We start from the raw sequence: 16,301 nt of genomic DNA, 5'->3' as shown, positions 1-16,301 counted from the left end.
TGCTCATGGTTCCTCCCTTAGCCCACAAGCGTGGGAGCTGAAGGACTTTTCCCAAAACAATTCTGGGTTCCAAGAAAGGCAGAGGGTCTTAGGAGGCATCCATCAGGAAATGTGACACCCCCCCCCACCCCGTCTGCCTATGAGCCCCTTCTGTGGTGGGCACTGTTGCACAGAGAGCTTCATTCTTGCCCGCAGGATGTTTGTAATCGAGCTGCAGAGCTGTAAACCGAAGAATAAAGACATAATTAAAGAATAATCACCCGCTAAGCTGTGTGATGCTGACTCGAGATATGAAACTGGAAAATATTGAAAGAATGGAAAAACAGTTTCTTTCTGTTTATGCGTGCTTTGCAACAGACAACTTGGAACCAAGTCAAATAGGCAGAGCAGTTATTTTTAGCACCCTGACAAATCCAAAGTCACTTTTTCGGCTTTTGTTTCTGTAAAATAGAGCCGTGTCATTCGTGAAATGGTGTTTGATGCTAACTTCTTAAGTACAGTGAATTCGGGAAATTATGACACGTTGGCTGCCTTTTCGTTTCTTCTCTCTCTTTCTTTGTTATTACAAGTAGAGCAAAATGCTGTTGAACTTTACAGAAGCTAAAATCAATTTGTGAGTTTATGAAACAGGTAACTCGGGGGCTCTCAGCCTTTCAAGCAAGATAGACGCATAAACAGTTAAACATACATGAGGGTGAGAAATATGTTAGAACAAAACATTGTAAATCAACTATAATTTTATTTATTTATTTATCTTTTTGGTCTTTTTAGGGCCGAACCATGGCATATGGAAGTTCCCAGGCTAAGAGTCGAATTGGAGCTGGAGCCGCAGGCCTACACCCCAGCCACAGCAATGCAGGATCTGAGCCGCATCCGTGACCTATGCCACAGCTCACGGACATGCTGGATCCTTAACCCACTGAGCAAGGCCAGGGATTGAACCCGCATCCTCATGGATACTAGTTGGGTTCGTTACTGCTAAGCCACAATGGGAACTCCACCTATACTTTAATTTTTTTTAAGTGTAGAAGGTTAGGGAGTTCCCATCGTGGCGCAGCGGAAACGAATCCGACTAGGAACCATGAGGTTGTGGGTTCGATCCCTGGCCTCGCTCAGTGGGTTAAGGATCCAGCATTGCCGTGGGCTACGGTGTAGGTGGCAGACGTGGCTCCGATTTGGCGTTGCTGTGGCTGTGGTGTAGGCGGGCAGCTGCGTCTCCGACTGGACCCCTAGCCTGGGAAACTCCATGTGCCACAGATTCGGCCCTAAAAAAAGCAAGAAAAAAAAAATGCTCACCCCACCCCAAGCCCAGCATTTTACAGCTGTCCGGTGCTCGTGGTGGCCTTGGCTCCTGGGCGCCCAGCCTCCTTCCCCTGGCCTCTCATTCCTCCCCATCAGCCTCTGCCTGGGCTCCCAGTTAGAATCTTCCCATCTCAAAACCATGGGACCTGAGGCTTCGGATTAGGAATCCGTAGAGAACAGGAAGCAGATTATGATCTGGCTGAGGGTCAATGGATGCCGTTCCCAGGCTGCCTGCACCACCGCCAAGAGGGTTCAGCCACACGTGATGAGTGCTGAACGAGGGCCAGGAGGGGGCCGCAGCTCTGCCCTCTGCCCGAAGAGGACGCCCCGTGCCCAGAAAGAAGAGGACCCCAGGGCTGACAGCTCCCTCCGCAGCTTTCCTCCTCACCAGCCTCCCCAACCTTGATATTAGGGGACAGGCTAATGGGGGAGCCACACAGGAGACCCCAACCAGCACCCCGTGTGTATTCTGACCACAGCCGAATGGACCTTGGCTTCTGACTGTGGCTCCTGCAGGGGTGGACTGGAGGAGGCCGCACCTGCCAGGCCAGTCGGGGAGGGGCCTTCTAGGACCGGCAGATCCCACCCGAGGGGCCGCTGCTTCCCACCAGGAACTCTCCTGCCTCCCTCCCAGAGGGACTTTCTCAAGGCACAGCCCAGCAGAGCGGGCTGCCGGTCCCACCCCGCCGGGAGCACACCCAGCAAACAGGTCCAGGCCAGGCTTGGCAGCGCAGTCGTCGTCCAGGGCCAGGAGGAAATGCCAGCGCCACCTCTTTCCCTCCTCTCAGGTAAACAGAGTCAGAATGACCTCAGCAGCCTTGGCCGGAGGCCCTGCTGAACCAGGCATCGTCCCCTGCAGGAGGGTGGGTGGACGCCCCCTCTCACTAGATCCGCTTGCCTGGTTTGGATAAGATCCATTTCCTCCTGAGCAGGGACTGTCTGCTCCCTAGAGACAGCTGGAGTGGAGCTGAAGCCCCCACACTCTGCAGGCAGGGTCCTAGGAGCCAGGAGCTGCCATCGGCCCCAAAACTCAAGAATCTGGACCCGAGAGAGTGGGTGTGTCTAGGGCAGGTCTGGGGCCCTGGGAGCACGTGGCTTTTGAGGCTGGGGGTGCGTTCAAGTGATGCGTGGCAGAGGGGAGCGGGCAGCGGGCCTCTGGGTCACGATGGGCCCCCTGTCAACTCTGGGCAGCAGATTCAGGCCACAGTAGGCGGACAGTGACGCCCAATCTTGGCATCCATCCCGAGCTTCTCGGGCGGGGCTGTTTACCACAGGACATCCCAAGGCTGACAAGGTATAGGAAAGACAGGGTTGGGGGGGTGCGGAAGAGAGGCCACGGATCACTACACTGTCAACCTAAGCGTCTTGCTGATGAGCCATGGACCCGCTAAAGGACATTTTGATTTTCATTTCATTTCACTAATTTCATCATTAATCCTCTTCAGCCTCGGCACTGCCTCCCTCGGGGCCAGATCTTTCGCTGGTGGGGCTTCCTGTGCACGGGGAGGGGGGGAGGCGGGGGGGGCAACATCCTTGGCCTCCACTCCCAGATGCCAACAGCACCCCCTCCCCAGGTGGTGATAAACAAACCGTCCTCAGACATTGCCTGATGTCCTCTGGGCTGCAGAACCTCCCTAGCTGATAAGCCCTGTCTAGATACAAACTGGTGGCCCTGAGACCACACGCAGAGACACAAATGACAAGGTTCTGTTCCTGTCGAGCAAACAGTGATTGATGCCCATGGGGGCCCCGGTCCTCAGGCATCACCCAGAGACCAGGCTGGGAGACAGCACTTTGTCCACCCTGGCGCAAAGGGAGAGAAGGCAGGCAAGAAAGAGTGAAAGGATTGGGGTGTGTGTGTGTGTGTGTGTGTCTTTTTAGGGCTGCACCAGCGGCATATGGAGGTTCCCAGGCTAGGGGTCGAATCAGAGCTACAGCTGCCGGCCTCCACCACAGCCACAGCCATGTGGGAGCCGAGAGCCCCATCTGCCACCTACACCCCAGCTCACAGCAATGCCGGACCCTTAACCCACTAGGCAAGGCCAGGGATCAAACCCCCATCGTCATGGATACTAGTTGGGTTCGTGATTGCTGAGCCACCAAGGGAACTCCAAGATTGTTTTGTTTTGTTTTTTAAGGACCCATGAGCAAACAGTATGCATGACGTTTCATTTATGGGAAGTTGAACATATGTAGGGATATAGATGGATGTATAAACAGGTGTTCATCTAAAAGGTTGTGGTGGGAACTTAGGTGACCGGATAAGATGTCATATCCTGCTCGGGGGGAGGGGGGCAATTTTCAGATGATGGTCCCCCCTAAAATGGACAGCTCCTGGGGGAGAACACGGATATTTTGCTCTACTCCCCAGACAGCCTCCCACAGCTCCTCTAGACACTGATTTTCCAGTGCTCCCGCTCCATCGTCCACACAGCCCTGGCTCCTGCCTCCCGCTGGGGTTTTGGCCTTACTTTATGCCATCCCATAGGGCATCTTTAAGAAGGCAGGGCCTGGCCTTTCTCCTTCTCTCCTGGCCTCCACACCTGTCAACCCCTCTCGCTCCCCGCCCAGGCAGGCTCTCCTCTCGGCAAAGGCTGCCCTGAGCCAGGGCGTGAAGCACCTTGCAAACCTGCCTGCCTCTTAAGCCCCGCTCGCCACCGGGCAGGGCTCAGCCTTTACTGACCGGGCAGTCCCACGCCACCTGTGCTGCTGGGCTCCAGTCCAGGGTGACTCCACAAAGCAAGGAGGGAGGGAGAGGGGCTGTCCTGGGATGAACAGGAAGCCTGTGAAGGAAGTCGTGGCTCCGAGACCGCCTAGACCTGCAGCACAAACACCTCCTCCAGGGAGTCGGCTTTGCACAGCCAGGGTTTCACCCTGGGCCCGAGGCCTTTGGGACGTGGCTCCGCATGGAGTCTCAGATGGCACTGCCTCTCCTCCCTGTGACTCAGAAGGGTCTCCCATCCTAAGGGGGGGCTCCGGGAAGGGGAGCGAGGACGGGCCAGGGAGCAGCTCCCGCACAGCCCGCGCCCTGGCGGTCCCCTCAGGCCACCTGAGCTCAGCCGTCCTCCTCTTCCTCCGGCCCCCGCCTGTCTATACCTCCCACCCAGCCCAGCCGGGCTCTCCTCAGACGCTCGACCCCCGTTAGGCATCCTTTCCACGAAACACAAAGGAGTCTGCGAGCGGCTAAGCAGTGGCCCTCTTTGGGGCGCTGCTCTGGTCGTCTGTGCCCGGGCCTTTCCCTCTGGCCCTGGGCACGCGGTCATGTGCTTTCTCTCGTGGGCGGGTTAGGGAGCCGGGCCATCGAGCAGAGATGGGACCCCAGGCTCCTCCGTCCAGGCTTTCTCCAGGAAGCAGCCTCCGCTTGGCATTCTGGGCACCAGGGGCCGGCAGGAGCAAGGGGCGGGACAGCGGGAGAACTGGCTGCCCAGCACAGCAGGGGATGCGTTCGAGGTTTCGGGTTCCCCTCCCTGGAAGCCAGAGGCAGGAGGCTCCGTTTTCCCGCCCTCCCGCCGTCCTGCTCCTCCTTTGGTGTTGGGAGTGACGGCCCATGGCCATGATGTCATCGCCTAATGCAAACAGAAAGGGGGCTGGTTTGGCGGCGCTGGCTGGCGGCCTGCGCTGAGTGCAGCAGTAAATTGCATTTCAAGGCTATGATTAGGACGGTGCCCAAGAATTTCCTCTTTCCCTCTCTCTTCTCCTTCCTCTCCCCAATCCTATTTTTCTTTCTGTGCTCCTGCCTCACCTCTGCCCCCCGCCCCCCGCCCAGGGCCCCCTCCTCTGGGATGTGCTTCGTGTTCTCGGCGAGGTCGGCTGCGGTCAGACAGTCGCACCAAACGCCTTCCATCCCCAGCCTGGCTCCTTGTCACCTACCGATCCCAACCCGCCGCCCTCCCCTGTGACCAGCTCTGGAGCACACGGACGAGGTCCTAGCCCCTCAATGTCCCCCAACAGAGCCTGGGGTGAGGGCGAGGGGATGGAATTCCTCAGGGCCCTCATTCAAGCTGGAGCTGCGATGCCAGACAAGACAGACAGCAGGGCGTTGGTGGCTCTGGTCACCAACAGAGGGATCAGAAGGCGACGGACGAAGCCATGAGAAAGGCCAGGAGAGGCCGGGCTCCGGAAAGTCACTCGCCAGGTCCTCCCTGTCAGCCCCAGCTGTCCTCGGAGCTGTGGGTCTGGCTCAGGGACTGTTTTTGGCTCTCACACCCTCTCCACTGCTACGAGGCGGCGGCCTGTCTCCCGGTGCGAGAGGGGCCAAGGCCGCGGTTTGCTCTCTGGGACCCTTTGGCCTGGACCCACTTCGCCCCTGGAGAAGCGGATCTTGGGCACAGCCCTGCCCCAGTCCCGCTGCTTCTCTCCTCCTGCGTAGCCCTGGTCCTGCCCCAGTGTCCCTCGCCTGAACAAGGCCAATGGCTGGTCACGGCTCAGCCTCCCCTGCCAGATGGCACCTGACCACAGAGCCGTGTCGTCAGATGCCCACAGGGGAGGCACCACGGTCCGGGTGAGCTGCGGCTTCCAGCACCCAAGTGTGCCGAGGGTGCTCTGGGTCCTGCTCAGTGCTGCCCGTCTCTGTGGCCTGACCCCTCGGGCAGGTAGAGGGGTGTCCCAGATGTGGTCTCTTGACAGGTACATGGCCTCCTGTCCCTGCCAGGCCCCCCACCAGACGCACTGCTCTCCAGCCCTCCCTCCCCACTGAGCCAGGACGGGGCCTCAGAGCTCTTCCCGCTGCGCCCCAGGAGCCAGCCAGGCGAGGGGGGGCATGATTGATTTCCATCCCAGAGAGGTGCTCAGTGGGTCGCCCAGGCCACCCCGGGGAGGCTAGAGACAGAAAGTGCGCTTCTGTGGCCCATCTACCTGGATTCTCAGACCTCTTCGTTTTTCCTCACGGTTCGTTTCTGTCTACACGGCTGCCCTCCCACGACACCCGCTTCTTAAGGTTATGGCTCACCTGTTCATTCATTCACTCAACAAGTTTGCACTGGGCCGCAGCTGTGAGCCCGGCGTGCGCAGGTGCCAAGGATGCGGATGGAACAAAAGCAGCCCCTCCCCTCCAGTGGCCCTAGCCCCCCCTTCGTAGCAATACAGAGACCACGGCAAAGTGTGTCGGGGGCTTCGATGGAGGAGTGAGGGCACCGGCGAGGCCCGGCTGGCCTGGGGTAAAAGGGACCCGGCGTGGGTCAGAGTTACCCAGATAAGGGGGGAGCACTGCGCTCGGTGAAGGGCCGAGAGGGAGGAGCAGCCAGGAGTTGCAAGGGGGTCCCGCGGCAGAGCGCAGGGGGCGTGGGGGCAGGGCGGGGGTGCGGGCGGTTGGTGGAGACAGGGCAGCTGTCCGAGGTGACTCACCGCCGAGCAGGCTGATTGGAAACACATGTCCCGCCAGGGCGCCTTCATTACTCAGAGCGAGGGTTCCGGGACCGCATGGGAGTCGGCAAGGAGGCTGATGGGGAAGGAGCGGCTCGGCGGGGCTGGGGACGGGCCCTGGGTTCCTTACCTCTGCCCCGTGACATCTCTGCCAGATGGCTCCTCAACACTGGCTCAGTTGCTACTTGCTACATTCAGAAAAAAAAAAAAAAAAAGATTATTATGAAAACTTCCAGAAGTTCCCACTGTGGCGCCGCGGGTTAAGGATCCAGCCTTGTCGCTGCAGCAGGGCGGGTTCGACCCCTGGCCCGGCGCGGTGGGTTAAGGAGCCGGTGTTGCCGCAGCTGTGGTGTAGGTCACAGCTGTGGCTAGGATTCAATCCCTGGCCCGGGAACGTCCATGTGCGGCCAAAAAAGGAAAAACAAACACAGCCTTTCAGACATATACACAAGGAGAGAGAACGCTGTGACAGTCACGCATGCACCACTGCCCACCTTGGAAAATGATCGACTCATCTAATTTCGTTTCATCGAGACAGGCCCCAGTGGGTTATTTGGCAAATCCCAGAGCTTTATAAATATTGGGAGAATGCTTTTTGTTGAAGGTCTCCCTTCTCTTCTTCTGGGTAGAGAAGAAAGTTAACTTCATCTTATGAGGGTTTCTCACAAGAATTTTTTGGCCTTTTGAGGGCTGCTCCCGCGGCATATGGAGGTGCCCAGGCTAGGGGTCGAATTGGAGCTGTAGCCACCGGCCTATGCCAGAGACACAGCAACGCGGGATCTGAGCCACGCCTGCAACCTACACCACGCTCAGGGCAACGCCGGATCCTTAACCCACTGAGCAAGGGCAGGGATCGAACCCACAACCTCATGGTTCCTAGATGGATTCGTTAACCACTGAGCCAGGGTTACTCCGAATTTTTTTCTTCTCTTCGGGCAAAACCCAGCTTCCCAGAACCAGATAAACCAGGGCTTCGCCTCCATCACCGGCTGTGTGACTTGTGCCTGATGGCTCAACCTCTCCCATCTTTGCTTCCTGTGTCAAAAGCGGGATCCTGCTGGTTCCACCTTCCAGAGAAGCTCCCAGGAAGCTGTCCAGCACACGGCAAGACCCGGGTGATGAAGGGGGGTGGGGGGGAAAGCAGATCCCACAGCTAAGAGGCTGCTGGAGCCAGGATTCAAAATCTAATCTGCTAGACCCAGAGCCTGTTACTTTGTTCATACTTTGGGCACAATCGATGTGCTATCAGTACACTTTTTAGGGTCCACTGAACCAAGGCTGCCACTGGCTTTTGGTCATGATCTGGAGGTCCCTCTGCTCTGAAGCCCCGGTCCCCTGGACGCCAGGGCTGGGGGAGGGGTCTAGTGCCAGAGAAACACTGTCCTCAGCAACTCAAGGCCCTTGGGAATGAGCAGCGAAGGGGGCCTCGCAGCCAGTGGGAGGGGAGAGCAGAGAGAAGAGGGCGTCTCCCTCCACGTGGAGGTGGGCGCAGGGCTTCCCACCTGGGGACAGGTACCCTGGTGTAACCCCAACCTGTGGGTTGTGGGGAATAAACACCCAGCTGCCTCGAGTCGGCTAAAGTGGGATTTCTTCAAGGAATGCAGGGCACGTGGCAGGGCCTTGGGCCTCGGGACTCTGGAGAGCCCTCGGGGGCCATAACCCTCTTGCTCCTCTCACCCCCGCAGTCGCTCATCTTGGCCACTTGCCCCCCTCTCCTTTCTCTCTCTGCGTCCTCCTGGCCAGCCTGGCTGCTCTACCCTGCTGGCCCTTTTGTCCACATCGTCCTTTTGCGCACAGATCTGCCGGGGTCATGTGACCACCCATGCCTGGCCGTGGCCACGGGCACCAAAGAGGTAGCCAGGTCCTGGGGTCTGAAGGACAGGTCTGTCCAGAAGGGGAACATGTAGGGACAGCTCTCTGGAGCGAGGACAGGGCCTCACAGGGAGACACGTTGGGGGAAGGGGGCAGCCAGGCCCTTCAGCAGTGGGAAGGGGCAGGCAGGATCTGGGCCCAGGAGGCTGGCTCTGTGCCGTCGGCTCAGGAGACGTTTGGCCCACCAGAGGGTTCCCTGGGGCAGCACCTCCCAGGCCTCGTGATGGCTCAGACCTTGATGGGAGAAAGAGCCCCATTCGAGGAGATGAGATCAGAACCCTGGCCTCGTCTGCGCCCATGTCTCCTGGCAGCGCGGAGGGCAGCAGCTGTTCCAGGCTCGGACGTCGCCTGGAAGGCACGTCTGGGGCTGCTACTTTTGAGCTGACTGCCAAGGAAAATATTTTTCGCAGGTTCCTGTGAGCTGAGAATGGAAATACAACACCGGGCAGGATGCAAGGGGGAGGGAGGCCGGCCTTACCCCGAAAGTCGAGTCAGGAAGACACCTGGGGATGGCATTACTCCGGCACAGCTGGGATGGCCGGTCCTGGTGGCCAGGAGGGCCCCAGCTAAGCAGCGTGGCCAAGGGTGGGGAAGGTCCAGGACTGGGACAGATGACAAGGGCGTTCGAAAAGCATGCTCTAAAAAGCCAGGTGAGATGACTCAGGCTCAACCCAAGGGCTGCAGGAGCTCTAACTTAAAATAAACACATGTAAAAACAAAAAAAGAAACTTCTGAAAAGTAGAGAATTCGGCCCAAACTTTGAAAGTTCAAATACACAAAAATAAAAAAAAGTATCATTAATACTCATGTAGAGAGAACTGATGTTAATATTTTGGCACCTGTTATCCATTTTTAATTTTCATGTATATATATGAACACATATGTGACAAGTAACATTGTATGTTCTACTTGGAAGCTGCCTTATTTTAAATCCAAGAAGGTATCACAAATATCCTTCCACTTGATTAAATATTTTCCTGAAAGGCTATTTTTAACATCAGCATGGCATTCTGATGTGGGCTCTGCCCAGAAGGCAGGATGAAGTTGCCAATGGCAGTTCCAGGCTTCATGGTCCTCATAGCTCCCAGTCCCAAAGAGTAAGCAGGTGCCCTCAGCCGTTACTATGGCAAAATACTCGAGGAAGGCTCTGATTGGCCAGGCTTGGATCCTAAGCCCATCCTCGAGCCAATCACTGCGGCCAGCAGGGTTGTGGGCTTTGATTGGTTCGGCCTGAGCCTCCTGCCTATCCTGTAGCCAGGAGGAGGCTGAAGGAAGGGATGCTGGGCAGACAGAAAGCATAGATGCCCACAGACTGCAAGCCAACCGGAGCTCTATAATACATGTGCAAGGAAGGTCCAACCAGGGAGTGGGTCTAAGACTAAAGAACTGGGAGACATGGGCTTTGCCCTGAAGAGGCTGCCAGTTTGAGGGAGACCCCAAAATACACAAAAACCAATCAAAGGAAGGTTAGATGACAGAAATGAGATAAACTCAACAGGAGGCTCTGCTGCAGGACAGACCTGGCGTCAAGTCCCCTTTCCGCTATGATGTCGGCCAGTCTCTCTGAGGTCTCCCCATGCCCTGACAAGTGTGGCTCAAGTCCAGAGGAGTAATCTATTGACAGAGAAGAGCTCAGTGTGGAGCCTGGCAATAATAGGGGCTTGGTAGAGGGCAGTTAATAGGAGGAGCAGTTCCCGTCGTGGCTCAGTGGTTAAGGAACCCGACTAACATCCATAAGGACGTGGGTTCGATCCCCGGCCTCACTCAGAGGGTTAAGGATTGGGTGTTGCCATGAGCTGGGGTGTAGGTCGCAGATGCAGCTTGGATCTCGGGTTGCTGTGGCTGTGGTGTAGGCCGGCAGCTACAGCTCCAATTGGACCCCTAGCCTGGGAACCTCCATATGCCGTGGGTGCAGCTCTAAAAAGACAAAAGACAAAAAATAAATAAATCAATAAATAGTAATAGCAGCAGGATTTGTGGGGGTGTTGGAGAAATTACCAAGCCCAGACCCGCGGACTGGAAAAAGTGTACAGGTGAAGGGTGGATTCATCACACCGAGAGGTGGCAACCACCCAAATGCCCTTGGAATGACGGCTGGATAAAGAAACGTGGTGCCTCGGTACAGTGGACAATGATTTAGCCATCGTCACAAAGCATCAGGCACTGACACGTGCTGCGGCAGAACCTCAGAACCACGTGCAGTGAAAGAAGCCGGACACAAGAGGCCACGTCGTGTGTGAGTCCATGTACATGAAATATTCAGAACAGGCTTAGGGCTGGGCGGGGGGGAGAGCGAGAGAGGGTTTCTTTTCGGAGTGACAAAATGTTTTAAAATTAACTGTGGAGATGGCTGCAGAACTGTGAATGCGCTAACGCTATGGAGTGTAGACTTTAAATTCTATCTCAATATAAGTTTGGTTTTTTTTCCCCCAAAGACATGTGAATGGTGGGATTTGGGCCCTAAAGGTTAGGTTGAACTTGGCCAGCCGGGGCAGAGAAGCTTTCCCAGGGTGGCAGGGGGGCGGGGGCAGAGAGAGGAGACAGCCTGGCTTGTGGTCATGGACCTGGCGAGGGCAAGGCCGGGGGTGGGGGGCGGGCAGGGAGCATCTGTAGAGAAGCTGGCAGGGAGGAGGCAGGGGCTGAAGACAGAAGAGAAGCTGAAACCGAGTCCCCCCGAAACCCCGTTCCTCTGCCGAGTGTACAATTAACCCCTCTATCTGAAACGCGATTCCGTTCTCGGCCAACACCTGTTCCCCTCAGGATGGAGGAGTATCGCAGAAGAGGGGGGGTTCAACCAGCATACAAGCCCCTGGGTCCCTGTCTTCTGATGTCACCACCTTTTGCTGCAGTCTCCCAGGCCTCCCCTGAGTCCCCAGAGGGCTGGCTCAAGGGTTAATGAGGAGAAAACGAAGATGTAGAAACACAAAAGATTTGCTGGTCAGGGAAACGGGTAACAATTTAGATTCTAGACCAGCCACACGGCAGAGTCGCAGAACTCCCAGTTCCCTGGAAGAGAGACTATCTGACACGCATTCCCGAGCTGTTTGCATTGGGAGCAGACCCACCCCCACTGCCATGAAAAATGCTCACGCAGGCATAGAGACCCCAGACCAGGTGAAGCCAGAAGTTTCGGGATGCTCAGAACTTCGCTTTGCCACCAACGAGCCGAGAACCATGCACGAGCTGATGGGGACAGAGTGAAGGGACAAAGTGGGTGGTCTCAGTGGGATGGGATCGTTAACCCTCCTGGGGGGGTGGTAAATGAAGAAAACAGTAGGGGAGACCCCCCCACCCCCCACCCCCCAGGAAGTTACTGATCACACAAGAAAGCAGGTTTGTGTAACAACAACACCCAGCACGCTTGCTTAGCAACAAGGTCACGCACGAGGAGCAGGAGCCATGGCCCGAAACAATAAAACAAAGGAGGGCTGAGCCCCACATCCTGCGCAGAGACGTCAGCAGGTCAGTGACTCCCAGGACGGGCCCGTGTGCACACGCGAAAGGCAAAAACATGAGGGAGAGGTGCCCTTAGAGTGAAACTGAGAGGATGGACCGTACCTTAGTCTACGCTACTGCCTTTCTGCTCATTTCCATGGCGTCCCGACTGTCCCAGTGTGACCTCGTGGGGACAAGCAAACCGCCCAGCTGCTGTGGAGGAGAAGCTTGACTCCTATCCAGGAGTGAGGAAGTCGGGGGTCTTCACCCCTCCCCACGTTTCCGGGGACCAGGACCCTGAGCCCGCCGGGCTCCCGGGCCGCATCCTCTTGCTTGTAAATCTCACAAGCGTCCTTCGCGAATAAACTCCGCCCTGTCACCCTGCCTCTCACCGAACCTTTTCTGCACCCGGACCAGCGGGAGAACCCACGCTCTCGACCCAGTCCCGAAACCCGGTCTGCGCTTTCAAGCTGATCACAGCCCCTTGGCCCCCTCCTCACACGGCCTTGAAAACCTCTGTCTCCCAACTGGCGACTGAGAGCTGGTCTTGGGACACCCGGCCACCATCCTCCCAGGTTCTGGCCTCGTGAATGAAGCTACTCTTCCTTGTCCATCAATACTTGCCTCTCAAGTATTGGCCTTTTGAGCGGCTGAACTTGGGTTTGGAACCAGTCTCCTCCAGTTATTTGGCTTTTTTTTTTGGCTTTTTAGGTCTGCATCTGCGGCCTATGGAGGTTCCCAGGCTAGGGTTTGAAGCGGAGCTACAGCTGCTGGCCCCCACCACAGCCACAGCCATGCAGGATCCGAGCTGCATATGCCACCTACACCCCAGCTCATGGCAATGCCGGATCCTTAACCCACGGAGTGAGGCCAGGGATCAAACCCGTGTCCTCATGGGTCCTAGTCGGATTCGTTTCTGCTGAGCCACGACCGGAATTTCAGCCTCGTCCTGTTATACCAGCCCTGAGGCCCCTCCAGAGGAGCCTGGGGCTGGGGCTTCTGCTGCTTCTTCAGGTCCTAATGTGCCAAGACAAACAGGGAAGACTCCCAGGGCTCATCAGGGACACGAGGGACAGGGTGGGAGACGAGGCAAAGGCTCAAAGCATGTGCTCCCAGGAAGAGAGCACCAGGGGCACGCAGCCACCTCTGCAGGCTCGGGCTCTGGGCTCTGTCCTCTGCCAAGGAGGGCCCTCTCCCTCCTCGATGCCCTGCAGGCTTTCCGTGCAGCTGTCACCCTGCTCGTCTCGAAGCCAGGCCCTATGAGAGCAAAGCCCATCCATCACGAAAAAAATAGAAGGACAACAACAACAACAACAGGAGTTCCCGTCGTGGCTCAGTGGTTAATGAACCCGACTAGGAACCGTGAGGTTGCGGGTTCAATCCCTGGCCTTGCTCAGGGGGTTAAGGATCCGGCGTTGCCGTGAGCTGTGGTGTAGGTTGCAGATGCGGCTCGGATCCCGGGTTGCTGTGGCTCTGGTGTAGGCTGGTGGCTACAGCTCTGATTAGACCCCTGGCTTGGGAACCTCCATATGCTGCGGGGGCAGCCCTAGAAAAGGCAGAAAGACCAAAAATAAATAAATAAATAAAATAACAACAAAAACAGAAAAACAAACCAAAAAAGCTCATCCAGGGATTTCTCTCTGTGGCTCAGAGAAAACGAATCCGCCTGGTATCCATGAGGATGTGGGTTAGATCCCTGGCCTCGCTCAGTGGGCCGGGGACCCGGTGTTGCCATGAGCTGTGGTGCAGCTCTTGGCTTGGACCCTGGGCGGCTGTGGCTGTGGCGGACCCGTGGCTGCAGCTGGGAACTTCCATGTGCTGTGCATGTGGCCCTGAAAAAGAAAAAGCCCGTCCATCGTGCTCTAACCAGTAAGGCAAGCTGTCCCCACAGCGTCACCGCCAGCTTCTCGTCCATCGTCTCTTTTTGGGCAGGACAACCTCTGATCGATGCGTATTTACTGCCACCCGGCACCCACATGGCCCCTGGAACTGTGGGGTCGTCTGGCTTGGCTCCTGGCCTCGGGACCCGGGTGGTCCCAGTGGGAGTCGTGGGGGAGGGAGAGACCTGAGGGGGTGAGGACAGGGTTTCTTGGGGTGGCAAAGGCAGAGCTTTGCTGGCAAAAGAGCAAGAGAAATCCGAGCCATCAGAAGATGAGGGGGGAAAAAAGCCAGGCGCCAAACACAAGGGCTTGGATGGAGCGACAGTTTGGGGGGCACGGGGTGTGGGGGGAGTGGGAGAGGGGCTCTGGGGCTCATTTCCTCTCGAGGGGCCTCTTGACAGGTGTGACCCCCGTACTCCTCCCTCCAGCTCCAGCGGCTTGGAGGGAAGGCCTACCTGGGACCCGCCCTGAATCAAACACCAGGGTCCCCTGGCTGGAGAGACAGCGAAAGACATTTTTGGTCAGAGACATGCACAGATCTTAAGGGCTGGGCTTGATGGATTCCCAGAGTGAAGACACCGAATGACCACCGTCCAGAATGAGAAACGGACTGAGTCTCCAGCACCAGGACACCACCTCTGCGAGACCTTGGTCCTGACCGCCAGCGCTGGGCACACACCCCGCCAGGCTTCTTTGAGGTCAGACCACCCCAAACCCACATCTCCCCACTTCGCAAAAACCCGTTCAGCCATTTTAGAAAGATGATTTTATGCACTCAGAAAATGCAGTCACTGCTGGAGTTCCCACTGTGGCGCAGGGGACACCAATTGAACAGTATCCATGAGGACTTGGGTTCGATCCCTGGCCTCGCTCAGTGGGTAAAAGATCTGGTGTTGTCGTGAGCTGTGGTGTAGGTGGCAGACCTGGCTTGGATCCCGCGTTGCTGTGGCTGTGGTGCAGGTGGCAGCTGCAGCTCTGACTGGACCCCTGGTCTGGGAACCTCCATGTGCTGTAGGTGCCGCCCTAAAGAGCGAAAAAACAAACAAAAAAGAAAATGCAGTCACTGCTTTAGTTCACCTTTTCTTTTTTTTGGCCTCATCCACAGCATGTGGAAGTTCCCAGGCCAGGGATCAAACCTCAGGCCACAGCAGCAACCTGAGCCACAGCAGTGACAATGCCAGGTCCTTAAGCTGCTGGGCCACAGGGGAACTCCACGTAACTTTCAATTTCTCACCAGCAGTTATATTTATCTGTGGCACAGTGGCCAGCTCGGGGGAAGTTACTAGGTGGCAGGAATCACGTCTGTCGAAATCACTCAACCCCGGCAGGAATATCCAGAATTTGGCCCAACAACCCCCTTCCCTTCCTGGAGAAGCAGCCCAGGACAGAACGAAAGGACAGTTCCGGGGCTGTTAGGACGTGAGAAAATGTCAAGCTCCGCGGATTTCTGTGACTAAGGAAACCGCATTTAGGGATGACAGCTGTGTGTGGCCAGCCGAGCGTGGGGGTGGGGACCCCCGGATGCTGATTCAATGCTCCGTGTTCACGTGAGATTTTTAAGCCATTCGTTCTGTTTACACCTGTTGGAGTTTTATTCGCAGGGGAAAGCAAACCAAATAGAGACCTCACGTCAGAGCAAGAGCCAGCCCCATCGGCTGAAGAAACCCCATCTCTGAAGAGACGGACAGAGCTGCCTCGCTCTGCTCTTTCTCATGGATGGGAAGATGTGTGACCACCGTTCCGGGACCGGCCTTAGGACTGGGCTCAACCAGCTGCTCTGAAGGACGTGCCCTTCCCCCCCGAGGGGGCGGAGGGCAGACCCTGGTGCCCGCGCACTGGGGTGAGGGGGGGCCCGAGTCTGGGAGGAGAGCAGGGCCAAAGGAAGGCTGCAGAAAGAGCTGGCTGGGCATGCTCTTCCCAGAAACACTCACAGCAGTCATCTAATTTTTTTTTTTTTTTTTTTTGAGGCTTCCTTTTATCACGCTCAGCAAAGCCTTATGTGCCAAAGCTCCTTGATGAGCTGGATGAGTAGGAGGAAGTCTGACTTGTGAAAAGTTAACCCTGAACAAAGAAAACAAGAAAGGCTGTGTGTCTCAGGCTGAAGGCTTTTGCAGCAACGAGGCTGAGTTTATTGCCATGAAACGGGCTGAGAGCATAAAAGCAGCCGGGCTCACTCGTCCCGGCCGCACCCCTGCCTCCCACGAAGGTTCTCCTCGGATTCTCGACTGCCTCTCTGCCGAGGGCCACCTCCATGGCCCAGCTGCTCCAGTAACCAGGCACCTGCTGGCTTTTCTCCCCGCCTCTTTCCCCAAAGTCACATCACAGGGGACTCAACGGCAATGTGGGCTTTGTGTTTGGGCTTTGAAAACAAGATGCAATGAATGCACACCGCCAGGTATAGAAGCAGAAGAGAGAAGGGAGTTATGATATAAACACCTGAAAATTCTGGAA

At 56.7% G+C, this 16,301-nt stretch overlaps 1 long non-coding RNA gene across 1 annotated transcript; it reads left to right on the top strand.

Moving 5' to 3' along the window:
• Positions 1–9,756: 9,756 nt before the first annotated feature.
• Positions 9,757–16,301, top strand: LOC146397985 (uncharacterized). The gene is made up of 2 exons (XR_014820629.1): positions 9,757–10,771; positions 14,279–16,301. It is a non-coding gene; the product is annotated as an uncharacterized LOC146397985 (long non-coding RNA).

This window comes from Sus scrofa, chromosome 12 (genome assembly GCF_054392235.1).
Source record: "Sus scrofa isolate SSC_HxYL_T2T_F1_AM1 chromosome 12, Sscrofa_HxYL_maternal_Yorkshire_Landrace_v2.0, whole genome shotgun sequence".
Classification (NCBI taxonomy): Eukaryota; Metazoa; Chordata; class Mammalia; order Artiodactyla; family Suidae; genus Sus; species Sus scrofa.
Note: the sequence above shows the minus strand (reverse complement) of the source record. Positions and strands in the feature narration are given on the sequence as shown.